Source organism: Perognathus longimembris, chromosome 21, assembly GCF_023159225.1.
Source record: "Perognathus longimembris pacificus isolate PPM17 chromosome 21, ASM2315922v1, whole genome shotgun sequence".
NCBI classification, from domain to species: Eukaryota; Metazoa; Chordata; class Mammalia; order Rodentia; family Heteromyidae; genus Perognathus; species Perognathus longimembris.
The window spans coordinates 35,220,882-35,237,119 of NC_063181.1; the positions used below are offsets into that span (position 1 = coordinate 35,220,882).

General features: G+C 40.5%; 1 pseudogene; it reads left to right on the plus strand.

Moving 5' to 3' along the window:
• Positions 1 to 14,426: 14,426 nt before the first annotated feature.
• LOC125339395 lies at positions 14,427 to 16,200 on the plus strand (annotated as a pseudogene).
• Positions 16,201 to 16,238: the final 38 nt, after the last annotated feature.

Genomic DNA, 16,238 nt, shown 5'->3' on the forward strand with positions numbered 1-16,238 from the left:
GCATGTTGAAAGTAATTACAACAGTGATATAACACTCATTTACATAACATGGAGTTCATTTCACTTAGCATCATCTTATGCGTTCATAGGGGCATAGCTATTGGGATCTTGTGATCCTCTGCTGTGACTAGCCTAAACCTGCGCTAATTATTCCCTATGACAGAGACCATAGAGTCCATGTTTCTTTGGGTCTGGCTCACTTCACTTAGTATAATTTTTTCGATCCTTCTATTTCCTTACGAATGGGGCAATGTCCACTCTTTCTGATAGAGGTGTAAAATTCCATTGTGTATATGTACCACATTTTCCTGATCCATTCGTCTACTGAGGGGCATCTGGGTTGGTTCCATATTTTAGCTATGACAAATTGTGTTGTGATGAACATTGTTGTGCTGGTGGCTTTAGTATGTTCTTGTTTGTGGTCTTCTGGGTAGATGCCCAAAAGTAGGGCTGCTGGTTCATAGGGAAGCTCTGTGTTTGAGGAATCTCCACACCACTTTCCAGAGTGGCTGAACAAGTTTACATTCCCACCAAAAATGAAGTAGGGTTCCCTTTTGGCCACATCTCCTCCAACATTTGTTATTGGTAGTTTTTTTGATAAAGGACATTCTTACTGGGGTGAGGTGGAATCTCAATGTTGTTTTGATTTGCATTTCTTTTATGGCCAATGACATAGAGCACTTTTTCATATGTCTCTTCCCCATTCTCATTTCCTAATCAGAGATGTCTCTTTTTAAGTCTTTAGCCTACTTGTTGTGGGGGCTGTTGGTTCTTTGCTGTTTTGTTTTGGAGGAATTTTTTTTTTTAGTTCTGCATATATTTTAGATATGAGGCCTTTGTCAGTTGTATGGCTGGTAAAGATCTTTTCCAAATCTATGGGCTTTCAGTTTATCTTGCAAACTATGTCCTATGCCCTGCAGAAGCTCGGCAGTTTGATGCAGTCCCGTTTGTCCAAACTTTCTTTGATTTGTAGCATTTCTGGATCTTTAATAAGGAAGTTTTGTCTTGTGCCAAGGAGCCCAAGTGTTTCTCCTACTCCTTCTTTTAGTGTTTTCAGGGTATCTGTTTTAATTTTGAGGTCTTTGATCCATTTGGAATTGATTTTGGTGCAGGGTGATATATAAGGTTCTAGTTTTAGTTTGTTGCATGTCTTGAACCAGTTTTGCCAGCACCATTTGTTAAAGAGTCTATCTTTCTTCCATCCTATTTTTTTTAGTTCCTTTACTGGAGCAAGGTAAAGAATCACATGGTTATATCTCTAGATGCGGAAAAGGCATTCGATAAAATCCAGCACCCATTTATGATAAAAGCCCTGGAAAAACAGGGATTCCAGGGAACTTTCCTGAATGTAATAAAGGCAGTCTATGACAAACCAACAGCAATCATAATTCTAAATGGTGAAAAGCTAAAGCCATTCCCTTTAAAATCAGCAGCAAGACAGGGATGTCCACTCTCTCCTCTCTTCTTCAACATAGTACTAGAATTCCTAGCCAGAGCATTTAGGCAAGAAGAATTCATAAAAGGGATCCAAACAGGAAAAGATGAAGCTAAACTTTCTCTCATCGCAGATGGCATGATCCTATACCTAAAGAACCCCATAGACTCTACTCCCAAGTTACTAGAGATGATCCAAAACTTTGACAAAGTAGCAGGATATAAAATAAACCCTTAAAATCAACGGCCTTTCTATATGCCAATGACCCGAAGACCAAGGCCTAAATTAGGAAAGCAACTCCTTTTTCAATAGCCTCAAAATCATAAAATACCTAGGAATAACCTTAACGAACGAAGTGAAAGACCTCTATGATGAGAACTTTAAAACATGAAAAATGAAATTAAGGCAGAACTAAGGAAATGGAAAAACCTCCCATGCTCCTGGATTGGGAGGATTAACATTGTCAAAATGGCAATATTGACAAAGGCTATCTACAAATTCAATGCAATACCCATTAATATCCCAACACCATTCTTTAATGAAATAGAGGAAGCAATCCAGAAATTCATATGGAACAATAAAAGACTGTGAATAGCAAAAACAATCCTAAGCAGAAAGAACAGTGCTGGAGGAATTACAATACCAAACTTCCAGCTGTATTATAAAGGTATAGTAATAAAAACAGCTAGGTATTAGCACTGGAACAGGCCTGAAGACCAATGGAACAGAACTGAAGACCCAGAAATGAACTCACAGAACTATATCTTCTTAATCTATGAGATTATTCTTTAACAGCCAGTCTATACTACAGACCTACTGTATTTGGTGTGGAAATTTAAGTTTACAGCAAATTTTCTCAAACTTCTGACATAAATGTCAGTGTAGAGTAGCCATCATCAAAAATGTTCTTGTGGCCATTGTAGCATTACCACCATTCCTAACATCTACTGACAAAACACCAGGAGCAAACAAACCCTCCCTCCTCCACCCAAGACCCGATGTGAATATCTAAGATATCTACATAGGTGAACACATCTCCTAGGCATCCAAATTTCCAGTGCTTGTCTCTCTAAATTAGTTGTAATTATGAGACAACTGTAAAGAAAAAGGTTTTGTTTGCATTTTTAACAATTCACTAAGAGATAGTTCATAAAAAACTATAGTATTGTGTTATTTGATTTTTATCATAGGTAGGTGTAAAATGTGTGAAAATAGTAGAATGACAGGGAAAAATGGAAATAGGTTCTTGTAAGTTTCATATATTACAACTGAGTAGAGTCCCAGAGGGGAGGAAAAATATGGTATAGATATAGCATGAAAACCATAGTGTTCAAGAGTTTCACAAATCAAAGAATGATACTGTGCCCAAAGTATAGGAAATGTGATAGATACCAAGAAATTAATTTGGAAGTCTAGATACATTGAGGAAATTCCCACAACATAAAAAAACTTGTCAAATAATATAGATGAATACTACAAGGAAAACTGATGTGGGGATAAATTATCTGTAAAACACTGAAATTTCCCAAGTAGAAAACTCTGGGCCTAGAGTAATTCTTTAGTGAATTCCATAAAATATATGAAACAGTAAACACAAAAATATGCTACTTAGAAATGAATACAGCAAACAAAGTCAGCTCTTAATATGAACACAACATAAAAAACTATGGTTCAGGGATAAGTTTGAAAACTTTTCTAACTATACATCTTATTGTCTTAATGAATAATCTGATCTCAAGGACTGCCTCAGTGTATTCAAAACCATCGTGAGTTCAGACATTTGCATACAGATGAAGGAAGCCTTTCCTATGATGCTATGCAGTCTGTTTACTGAAAGCCTGGATCTTCACCATGGTAATGGGGAAAACCAGGCGGGGTGTGTGGGTTGCTTTTCATTTCACTCTGTACAAAAATAAATAACAAAACATTTCAGTAAAGCTCACCTGACCTTCCCATTGAATCCCAGAATGAACAAACATAAATCATGTCTGACAAGGTTGAGTCTCTCTCCTCGGAGCTCTGAAAATAATAATATATCATCCTCTAACAATATAGCATCCACCCTCCTCCACGTTCTTTCTCATCTTGTTGGCAAAAGGTTCTTCTACCCCAAAACAAACCTTCATTACACCAGTTAAATGTAATTCTCTGACTAGGAAAAGTAATATCAGATTCATATTAAAGAGAAGATTATTCTATACAAGGACTTGCCAGAAAAAGACTTAGAGATGTATTGTGTTGGAGCTTCTGAGCTCCTTTAAGGAAAATGTCAGTACATAGTCAGATGTTTTGTGGGGGGAAGGGAATCAAGAGGAACATAGATTTTCCTGCCTCAATGGACGCTGAAGCTAAAATTAAAGTTATTCACAAATAAACATAATTGCTGGAACATTTTTTAAGGAAAAGAAGAAAGAAAAATTCCCCCTCCTTCTGTAAAATGAAAACCAGACTTTCCAGGTGCCCTTGGTGATCATATCTGCCTCTAATCCCAAGAGAGAGACTGAGATCTGGGGATTGGAATTTGAAGCCAACCTGGGCAGAAGAAAATCTGGTAAGGCTCTAAACTCCAAAAAGCTACTAAAATCTCCAGAAGTGGCACTGTGGCTCAAGTTATAGAGTGTTAGCCTGGAGCAAAAGAAGCTCAGGGACAATGCTGAGGCCCCAAGTTCAAGCCCAGGAATAGCACATGACTAAATAAATAAATAAATATTAAATACATACAAGAATTTTATTTGTGAGAAGTCAGAACACCCTATCCACGTTGGAGAAGTAGCTGACGCTAATAGTCTTGATATCTTATCTAGTCCTCTTACTAACAAACTTTTATTTAGAATGCAAGGTGTTAACCAAAAGAAGGATTTGAAAGAGAATAGATGTATTAATTTTGAATGAATGTGTTAATTTTAAATGCAATACTAACTCTGCCATATAATTTATTTTTTATCTCCTTTTATTGTTACAATGGGAGCTATTATATCGGTATAATGTTGTAATGTTGTATTACTTTACTCAAACTACACACTGACTTGGAGAATTATGTGCTTCTCTAAGATTTTAAGCATAAGAAACCAACAGATGCAATTTCAGTAGTCTTATCTCTGTATACTGACCTTGTACTTTGGCACTATTTCATACTCTGTCCTACATCCTGTACAATATGAGGGGTAGAGTTTGGAAATACGTAAGTGATGTAATCTAAAGAAAATCTAGCTATAACTGCTCGCCTCTTGCTATAATAACACCTACTTAGAAACATGAGACTTAGAAACAGAGCTTAGCAGGGTCTTGGAAGTTAGGTGTTCTTTTACTGCACTATTTATCCTAAAATAGTTCCATTTGAATCATTCTGAGCTACCAAACAATCTGCTGATCATTCAGGTCCCTTGTGCTAATACCCTTCTGGAATTCAAGCCAGCATGCCTGATGCAGTTGCTGCTGTTTTGTTCAGTTCATGGTCTTCTGCTCAATGAGCAGGAGTGGAAGGCTTGTGTTGTGAAATCAATTTCAGCACAAGTGGAAAGCTCTATATAGGGCTAAGAAGAGGGGCTATGGTAGCTCCTGATGCAGTACTTTGTAGGAAGGGCCTCTTTGAATTAAATGACTCTTGATGCAAATTGCATTTATGTTTCCCTTCGCTTCTTGTACCAATCATCTTCTTGATAATTAATTTGGCTTGACCTGGTCTGAATACAAACATCTCACTTGTCTAGAAACAGAAATTCCTTGCTAGTTAGTCTATAACAGCAAAATGATCTTCCAGGTGAAAAATAAATAACTGGTGTGACTTCTTTATGCAGGGTATTTCATGCAATAAATCAGTCCCTTCACTATTGAGGAACTCTTTAGAAGAACTGACATGGATCTGATTCAATGAACGACAGCTATGAATCTGGGCCATCTTTCCCATCTCAGTGCCAGTGAGAAAGGCACAAGATTTGTGAAAAGGCAAAATCTAGACTTGGGAATCTCAAGATTGGTGGTACCATAGCGAAGGCTTGTTGAAGCTGGGATGGGGGCTAGTGAAGGCCTTGACCGTAGCTAATGGAGCATAAAGCAGGGAAAGGCAACAGAAACTGTGAAATACATGGATCTGCAGCAGGCACTTTCCCTCATGTCCTGCCATACTCCTGTGAATAGGAATCTATTCATGATGAGGGCTGATAGGAGAGGAGATATAGGAGATTAAAGATGATCATTTATAGGGTGCACAATAATGTATAAAATGGGTTGGGTGATTTGTAGAGGAAAATGTTTCCTACTGTTTTATGTACTTGGAATTGGCTCTTTTAGTTTGGTTACTAGAAATACTGAATTAGATCATGCAGGGGTCTCTGCACCCCGGGTGCTCTCCCAACCAGCAGGAGTGGCGAGGAAGTGCACCCCGCCGAGGGTGAACCCAGAATAGGTAACGAATCACGAGTCGCTCGCAGGCAGCCCAACCTTTCTGCCACTGTTAAACACTAAGTCGACTCTTGAGAAGTTCAAGACTGCTCTCAGTTTAGTGGTGCGGACCAGATCTTAAGTATGGGCAATGTCAGGAAGAGGGGGTTGTAACATACTTAGCCAGGGACTATGATTGGTGGTCTGAGCTGTCAGTCAAGGGCGGAAGGCCATGGGACCTCCCTAAGGGGCGGCCTAAGTCTACGTCATTACTAGCAGGACCGCCCCGAGGTTACTGCCGGCAGCCATCTTGCTGCACAAGGTCTTAAGGCTGGGAGGTGTGGCCAGCTAGAGCCGCCTTTCCAGTTCCAGACTTGGAAGGCAGGCGGGGCTAACTGGGATCCCTCTTCTGGGAGGCGGTGCAAACAAGCACACACCCAGGGACTGAGGCAGGCAGGGCTATTCAGGGCCTCACTCTCGAGGTGCAACAGCCACACACCTCCGTGGCGCGAACAGGTGGGGCCAGTTGGTACGCCCCACATCTCCCCCTTTTTCATTTTTTTAATAAGCAGGTGGATGTCCTACTTGAGAATGCGCCTGTCTTAGGTTGTTCCCCCCTTGAGGAATCTTACCTGTCTTTGGCTGACCACCCTAGCCTTTTGGGCCATCCTACCTGCAAGGCTTGCCAGCCCCAGCAAAGGAACTCAGAGGGAGAGGGGTCTGCACATAAGAGGAGGCCCTGCTATTTCCGTCTCACGCCTGTACACTCCGGTAGACTGCACATCCTGGTAGGGGCCATGACCAACCTCCTAGGGTTCCCAAATGGCTAAAAGCAGCATAATGCTGCCAGACAACCATTGACTGGACAGCTCTGGCTCATTGCTTAAGAACTAGGGGAAGCCAATTTGCCCTAGCATGGGTCAGGTGTAAATACAGAGGCCATATAAGCACAGGGGCAAATGCAAACACAAAGGTCATGGGGGGTCTCTCCCACGAAGGGGAGAGGGAAAGGGAGCCACCCATCTGGCTCGGTCCAGGGAAGGTTGGAGTTTAGTCCGTCCCCACGCTGCTCAAGGTGGGCAGGCAGCACCATCCCCCATCTCTAACGGTGAGGTAGAAACAGGTCCAGGCCTTGGCGGTTCTGGAGGTCCATGGCAGCCAAGGTGCTAGTGATCCATTCCAGTTCTTGGACAAAGCTATAGGCGATATTGCCACAGAGAAACATTGCACCACAAAAGATGCTGAGGTAGAGTCCAAGAAACAAACAGCAGGCAGGGCTGGGCACTGGAAGGAAAGGAGGCTGGCTGTCGCCGCTGTTGTCCACCACTGACACACTCAGACAGGCCTTCCGTGGTTCCAGGGAGGAGCAGGAAGAGATCCATCTTGGTCTTTTTCTTTATTTCTGGGGAGAACAAAGATTGTACCTCGAGAGAGAGAGAGAGCTCTTGGGTTCTGGTGAACAATATCTTAGGTCTCTAGCAGGTATCTAAATTGGGATTGGTTCCCAATCGGGAAAACACATCTGAAACCCCTTCCCACGCTAATAAGTGGGTCAGGACCTCGCCATGATCCAGTAAGGGGGTCCTTCCATCGGACTTGCACCTTTGAATAAGGTGTCTGATCTGACCAATGCCTCTGAAAACCCATTGGAGGTTGGTCTTTGGAGAAATTTAAAATATTTAATGTAAGCGTGGCTGTCCTTAATTGGTCATGAGGGCTGTCCCCCCCCCTTTCTGTTTTAATAATTGGTCTTTTAGGGTCTTGTTATGCCTCTCAATTATGGCTTGACCCCTTGGATTGTACGGGAGCATCTCTTTTCTTCTTTGATATGCTATCATCAGATTCACTGTCCGATAAAGATTTTCTTTTTGTACCATCCTTTTCTTCACCAGCTGTTTGAGAATTAAGAAATGCTTCAATTAATTCTGGACAATCTAAATTTTCTTCAGGTTCCCAAGTATTATCAGCATCTGTAAATCCCTTCCACTTCAGGAAATATTCTACCTTCCCATTCACTACACGTTGGTCCAGTACTTTTTCTACAACAAATACTTCAGGCTCTTCTTGGGAGAAACTTAATGAGGCAGAAGCTAATTCACTCTCCTGGGAGACGTGGGATTGGCTTCTGCCAGCCAAGGGATACAATGTATCAATTTCTCCCAATCTTTACAGCCTGGGAGTCTGAGATATGAAGTCCAGCATTTTGGAGCCTGTATCTCAGCACCCGGAAGGCTGGATTACACAGCCGGCTTGGAGTTTGCCCCATTCTTCCCGGGGAGACTCTTACCTATGGTAACTCGCTTCACTGGGCTCACCTATAGTTCCTGTGTCCTGTGCTTTCTGTTTCCTGTGTCCTGTGTCCTGTGCCCCACGTTGGGCACCAGCTGCAGGGGTCCCTGCACCCTGGGTGCTCTCCCAACCAGCGGGAGAGGAGAGGAAGTGCACCCCACCGAGGGTGAACCCAGAATAGGTAACGAGCCGTGAGTTGCTCGCAGGCAGCCCAACTTTCTGCCACGGTTAAACAGTAAGTGGACTCTTGAGAAGTTCAAGACTACTCTCAGTTTAGTGGTGCGGACCAGATCTTAAGTATGGGCAATGTCAGGAAGAGGGGGTTGTAACATACTTATCCAGGGGCTATGATTGGTGGTCTGAGCTGTCAGTCAAGGGCGGAAGGCCATGGGACCTCCCTAAGGGGCGGCCTAAGTCTATGTCATTACTAGCAGGACTGCCCCCAGGTTACTGCCGGCAGCCATCTTGCTGCACAAGGTCTTAAGGCTGGGAGGCGTGGCCAGCCAGAGCCACCTTTCCAGTTCCAGACTTGGAAGGCAGGAGGGGCTAACTGGGATCCCTCTTCTGGGAGGCGGTGCAAACAAGCACTCCCCCAGAGACTGAGACAGGCAGGGCTATTCAGGGCCTCACTCTCGAGGCGCAACAGCCACACACCTCCGTGGCGCGAACAGGCAGGGCCAGTCGGTGTGTCCCACAAGATCATTTAAAATATGATGTTTCTGTAAATCAAAGAAAGACTTGGGTGAGTTAGAGCTGAGAGGGTTGTTTTCTGCTTCACTTGTCCCAACCACAAAGACTCATAAATGAAGAGATAGGTCCTCTCCTTTTCAAACTTGTGAGAAAATATTGACTATACATCTAATAGGGTTTTATGACATATTCATGAGAAATTTTGTGTAAGACTGAAAGATACAGAGAAGAGCATGGTCTCTAGTGACTAGAGAAGGTAAGAGGCAAATACAATGAATTCTTACAGAAAATATGGAATAATTCTGATAAGAGGCAGAGAAGACATTCTAGACAGACAATTCCACATGCTCAACAAGCTACTAAATTGTGATGCTTTTGGTAAGTAGAGGAGGAAGCGGATTTCTTAGTTTTGACCTTGTTGGTTTATTTGTTTTCCTCTGATTTTTTTTTTAACAGAGGAGCCGATTAATCAATTCATGTTCTTCAAAGGGAACCACAGAGCAACTATAGAGAATTGATTGGACCAGCAAGAGACTGCTACAAGATGACCATCTTATTGTTCATCTTGCTCCTCCGTTTTCTGTTCCTCTTGCTGCTCCTCCTCCTACTTCTTTCTTCCTCATTGTTCTTTCTTTCCCCTTCCTCCATCTCCTTCTTTTCCATTTCCTTTGCCTCTTCCTCATTTTCCTCTTTCTTTTCTTCCACTCTTCTTTATTGTCTTCCTCCTCTTTCCCCTATTCTTCTTTGATTTTTGTTATTATTCATTGTTTCTTCTTTCTCTGCCTCCTATTTTCCTTCTTTCTTTTGAATAATTAGTTACTGAAAGTGTATTATATTATATAAATGTATTATATTATATATTAATACCTTCTCTGTTTCTCTGCCTCTGTGTGTGTGTGTGTGTGTGTGTGTGTGTGTGTGTGTGTGTTGGAGCTTGGGCACTGTCCTTTAGCTTTTTCACTCAAGACTGATACTGTGCCCCTTTAACTACAGCTCATTTCTGGTGATATTGTACTACTTTAACTACTGTTCACTTCTGGGATTTTTTTTTTTTTGGGTGTGTAATTGCAAATAAGAATCTCATGAATTTTCTTGCCTGGGCTGGCTTCAAACCTCAATCCTCACATCTCAGCCTTCTGACTAGCTAGGATTGCAGGCATCAGCCATAGGCTCACAGATTTTTATCTTGTTTAATCTTCAAAGCAATTCTATAAAGTAAAAATTGTTTTCTCTCTAATATCATGAGAAACAAACTCAAGAGATACACCCCAGTCGAATAATTTAGATGTTCTGAATCCAAATCAAAGACTATAACTATAGTACTGTCCTTAGCTATACTTTATTCCTTATTATTTCTGCATTATATGTTCTCTAAATCAATTAGATAAGTGTGCATTCTTTATCATTTATGAATTAAATTATTATCACTTGATTCTTAGATACAGAATGTGGAAAGAAACACACACATAATAGTAACTAGAGCATCAGAATAATTTCAGTTATTTTAAGACAATCTATTAATCATTTATGTTAAAAATAGTTTTTATTTTTAATGTGTTTTCATTTTTTAAATCTTCAAATGAGTGTATAAAAGGGTTGCAATTTAATATGTCCATTTACATTTATAGTACATTTTGATCCAAGTCATCCTTCCAGTATTGTCCCCCTCCCACCATTTATATCAAGTTCCTCACTTTGGGAGTAGAAAGGGAACTTTCATAGGGAAATGTTTCAAACTGTATTTTGTTTGCTGCAATTTATAGCATAGGACTCTACTTGAGACTTGAGGCCATCAGCACAAAAAGGTGATGGAGCAGACAGACTCTGGTACAACTTGCTATGGGAAGGTGAGAAATCACTTAACCTGTGTTTCCATATCTGTAAAGTAGGAGTTTCTCTTGTTGGCATTCTCTTCATATTCCAAATAGAAAGGTATACCATAATGTCTGCCTGCACTCTTGTGAAATACTTTCCAGGTGAGATATACTCATTTGCCAAAATGTGCTTTTTCCCAGCAGAGCCCACAGTCTAGAACATTCCACTAATATGAAACATCCTACAGAGAATTCATATAAATAGTAATTTTAAAAATCACCACTGGGCCCATCTTTCATTTTCTGAGAGGAGCACGGGATAAGTTGTACTCCTGTGAACTAGTTAGCAGTCTTTTGTTCTTTTTTTGTGCCGATCCTGGAACTTGAACTCAGAGCCCTGACACAGTCCCTTGAGCATTTTTCTCTACCACTGAATCCATAGCTTCATTTTTTTTTTTAATTTTTGGTCATTAAGTGGAGATAAGAGTCACAGACTTTCCACCTCAGTGTGATTTTGAACTGTAATCTTCTATCTTAGCCTTCAGAATAGCTACAACTATAGGCTTGAGCCATCCATACCTATCTTACAAGTATTTCTTATAGTGAGGTGTAGTATCCCAGATATGAGATCCTAAAAGGAAAAGATGATGTCTGTACCACAATATTCAGGTCTTCCTGTCCCTAACCACATCATCTCTCTGTGTCTCTTGTAGATCAAATAAATCAAATTTAAAAAGAATGATTTATGTGTACTTTTCACATATAACTACACAAAGTGGACATGCAAACACACAAACACACATACACACATAGATACCCATGCTTATTGTTTGATATCAAGTATTTTTAGAAATGGGGCTCTATGATACACATATTTAATCCTAGCTCTTGAGAGGTTGATGCAAGGGATCAAGAGTTTAAGACCATTCTGGGTAAAACTCTATCTCAAAAAAGTATTAGAATAATCAAATTATCTTTAAATATGCTTTTGAGAGTGTCAGGCATAGTTAAGTAGGTTTATTGAACTGATAATATAAGTTACGTTAAGCTCTGGAGATACAGCAATAATTATTTGCTGTCTGAGAGCTTCACTTTTTGGGGTATGAAAGAGACAGTAAATCTGAATGTGAGATGTGAACCATTCCATAATGTTATGCAAAGCAGAGTAAGAAGGGATAGATAGTTAGGCACTGGGGGTTCAAGCTTATATAGACAGGAGCCTAAGCTCTAAGGATCACAGTTTGAAGCCGGCTTGGCGGAAAATCCATGAGACTTTTATCTTCAATTAAGCAATTGGAAATGGAGTTGTGGCCTAAGGTACAGAGTGCTAGACTTGAGCAAAACAAAACAAGTGAAAGTGTGTGGCTCTGAGTTCAAGCCCCACCACTGACACCTGCACACACACACACACACACACACACACACACACACACACACACACACACACACCAAGGGTGAGAGTAGATGCTTAGCTAGTATGGTCATGGAAGCAGCTTTGGGTGAAGTGACATTTGAGAAAAGAACTGGAGAAATAAAAAAGATTCAACTAGATATTAGTAGCTGGGCAAAAGGCGTAGAGGAAAAGAACAGAAAACAGAAAATCAGACGCCCTGGAGAAATGACACGAAGTCCCTTATGACCGGAGCAGAATGTGAGGATGTGTGATGGGAATGAGGCGACAGAGTAATGTAAGGCCAGACCTGAGAGGGCCATAGTGATTATGCTAAGAGCTCCAGATGTCATGTTGATGAAATGGGAGCCATCAAAGAGCAAAAAGCATTCATTACAAAGAGCTTGTGATTGTACATTATGAATTATACGTAAATAGTGTGTATTGCAATGTATTTATTATGTTAAATCACCCTTCTGATGGTACAGCATTCCTCCTAAGAGCCATCACATGCCAAGAAAATCACCTCTTGTGAAGTATTTTATTTAAGTCTTTTATGTTATGTTTTGTTAAAATGGTTTTTTTTTTGAAAGAGTATCTGTCTCTCTGTGTTCTTTACCTTTATGTTAAAATGTATTCACAGGGCAAATCTGTTTTACAAGGTAAACCTTTTGTGCATTTTTCCCCAGATTCATCCTCTCTGAAATGACCATCCTGTCTGACCTGGCACAGAACTGCATCTTCTTGCTTGCTATCACCAGGTCTCTCTTCAATGTCTGTACATTTGGCTTCCAGAACCAGTTCTTTTCCCCTTGTCTTGTTACTTACTGTTTACTACTACATCAGGGAAAGGGGAGTTCATTTTTCTTACATTTTGAACCATTCATATTTCCCTTTTCTAAAATTTTTCTTGCCAGTCCTGCCCTATCTTGGGCTTGAACTCGGGGCATGGGCCCTGTCCCAGAGCTTTTTCAGCCCAAGGTTAGTGGTCTACCACCTGATTTACACCTCTGCTTCCCATGTTTTTCTTTTTCTTTTGTGACTATTTGGATATAAGAGTCTCATGGACTTTCCTACCCCATTGGCTTCGAATGGCAAGCCTCAGCTCTCAGCCTCCTGAGCAGCAAGGATAACAATCCTGAGCCAGGTGTGCCAGACTCTATATTTTCTTTTACTTTTTGAAAATTTATTTTTTCAGTGACAGGGTTTGAATTCAGGACCTCATTTTCAGAAGACAGGAAAAATGGGTCCTCTAGCATTTAAGCCACATCCTCAGGATTTTTTTGTTTATATTATATTTCACAAATGTTTTTGCCATAATGGAGTTTCAAATGGCTATTAGAAAGAAAAAAGATTATGTCGTTTGCAGGGAAATGGATGGACCTAGAACAAATCATGTTAAGTGAGGTAAGCCACGCTCAGAGAGATTAGTGGTGAATGTTTTCTTGCATATGCAGGAGCTAGTTCTAAAATACACTGGGACATGCTAAGTTATATAGGACTGTAGGCATTCACACACAATGAGACCAAAGGAGGACGTGCTTAGGGGAGGAACTCAAAGGACTCCATGCCCCTGATCATATAAAATAATATTTAATGAAGTGAATTCCAGGAAATGGAAACAAGAGTTTTGTTTTCTTTTAGTCTTTTTTGTTCATTTATCTGTCTTTTGGGGTATGGGAGGGAGTCAAGGAAATGCAAGTACAAAGTGTGAACAAGTGGAGAAATGGTACTCAGAAGACACTTTGTTGAAAATGAAATATACACCTTGTGGGCAGGATTGGGAGTGGAAAACTGGGAGAGGAAGAACTAACACTGTTTAAAAAATAAATGTACTCATTACTTGACTTATAAAATGATAAACCCTGTGCCTATCACCTTTATTTTATTTTTTTAAAATTTTTATTATAAAACTGATGTACAGAGTGGTTACAGTTTCATACGTTAGGCATTGGATACATTTCTTGTACTGTTTGTTACCTTATCCCTCATACCCCCCCCCTCCCCTTTTCCCTCCCTGAGGTGTTCAGTTCACTTACACCAAACAGTTTTGCAAGTATTGCTTTTGTTGTTGTTTCTCCTATTTTACCCTTTGTCTCTCAATTTTGGTATTCCCTTTTTATTTCCTAATTCTAATACCAGTACACACTGTTTCCCATACACTCAGATAAGATTACAGAGATAGTGTAGATACAATCACAAGAAGGTGATACACGAACATCATCAATAGTAGAAACTACAGATACACATGGGATGTTGAAAGTAGTTACAACTGTGATATAACAATCATTTTCCTAAAATGGAGTTCATTTCACTTAGCATCATCTTATGTGATCATAAGGGTATAGCTATTGGCCTATCACCTTTATAATAACAATAAAATATATCTTTTTATCAAGGTGTTTTTGCCCAGGACTAGTCTTGGGCCATGGTCCGACAGCCCGACTTCCTATGTAGCTGAAATTGCAAGTGTGTAGCACCAAATACAGCATTCTGTGTCCTTCCTGAGCAGCCATTTTGTCTAAGCTGAATTGGCTACAACCTGATACTCATGGGAAAGCTGGCATGCAGGCACTGGGCATGTGTGTGGCTCAGCTGTGTGTTTCTAACAGCATCTGTGACAATTCCCAAGACAGTCTATTTCAGAGAATATCTATCTTCCTGTTCTTTATTCTTTTATTCATTAATTTATTATTATTTTCTTCTTGTTTCCCCTTTCTTTTGTTTTCCTTATTATTTTCTTTTTTACCCTCTCATTCCTTTCTATTTACTTGCCATGTTGGAACATTCAGTTATAGCCACAAGCATTTTTTTTTAGTCTTATTACTGCTAAAACCCAAGTTTAAGGCATACTAAATATGATAGTCAATTAGGTTGAAAAATGATAGTCAGTTAGATTACATAATGTCCATGATTTTGAGAAGTAATATTAATGTCTGAAATTTCAACTTCGGTCCAAAATATTTGAGGTAAGATAATAATTATGATGTATAACTGAAAAGAATCAGAGATCTTCCCAATATCAAACTTCATACATTCTAAAAGAACACTGAGAATCAAAAGGCATGAGCACTTTAAATACATGTCTGCAACCTTGCGACCAAAATTCCCCCGAGTCCATCCTTGTCACATTTGTATGGACTCAAGGGAAGCACATGGAAAGTATGAATAGCAACATGATTTCAAAAGCTTCCAATATGGAGGAGAGATTTGCTTTATATTCTCTTCCTTGGTCTCAGAAGGCAGGATTAGGATTATTACATGAGCTCAAGTGCTATGGGGTACATTTGATGCCAAGCAAATCTAACACTTAATATTTAGTCTTCTACATACATGTGGATTTTCTGTGATGATTATGAATTATCCATTGCTAGAGAAATCACAGATAAGCTTGTAAATCACCTAGAAAGAACTGAAAAGACGGGGTTGCGGGCACTGACTTGGCGACTGCAGCGATGAAAGGGAAGGAGGGCGGTGGTGGCCGAGCCGGGGCTGCCAGAGCCAGTGGCGGGCACGTGGAAGCAGAAGGGCCCGGGGCCTCTGGCCACCGCGTGTCTGGTCATCTACCGTGTGGTGATGACGGCGGTGTGGCTGGTTATAGCCGTTGGTCTGGTCAGAGCATACCTGGCTAAGGCGAGCTAGCCTAAGTCTTTACTGTTTAATTGAAAACCCTTTGAAATTCTTCCACACTGGAGCCTTACTGGAGATTTTATATTGGGCTTCAGGAATTGTACCCTCTTCTGTTGTCCTGACTTCTTTCCAAGTGATGTCAAGAGTTTTTTTTCCCCCCTAATATGGGCAGTAACACATAGTGTCAAAAAGGTGCAGAGTGAAGGTGATTACTGTTTGTTACTGCCTGGACAATCACAGAAATTATCCTTTACTCCTTTTATACATTGAGTCTATTAAATCATCTGCCTTACCTCACCTAATTGGTCAGGTACCCGCTTTTCATTGTGCCCTACCCGATGGGAGTGTCAGGAGAATTGCTCACAACATAGGCCTCTCTGCCATTTGTCAGACAGACTGGTCTGTACTCCATCAGTTTACCAAACAAATACAATTTCTCCTTTGAGTACCATGCATTCCTCATTCTGATAATGATCTCCTACATTCCCATTTTCCCCCAGTTATACTTCCACATGATACACTAGAGGAAAAAGCTCCTTTCTTATACTGAAGAACACAAGAAGGTTGAATAGTTCCTACTTTCTGCACCATCCCAAATCCTCCAAACCAA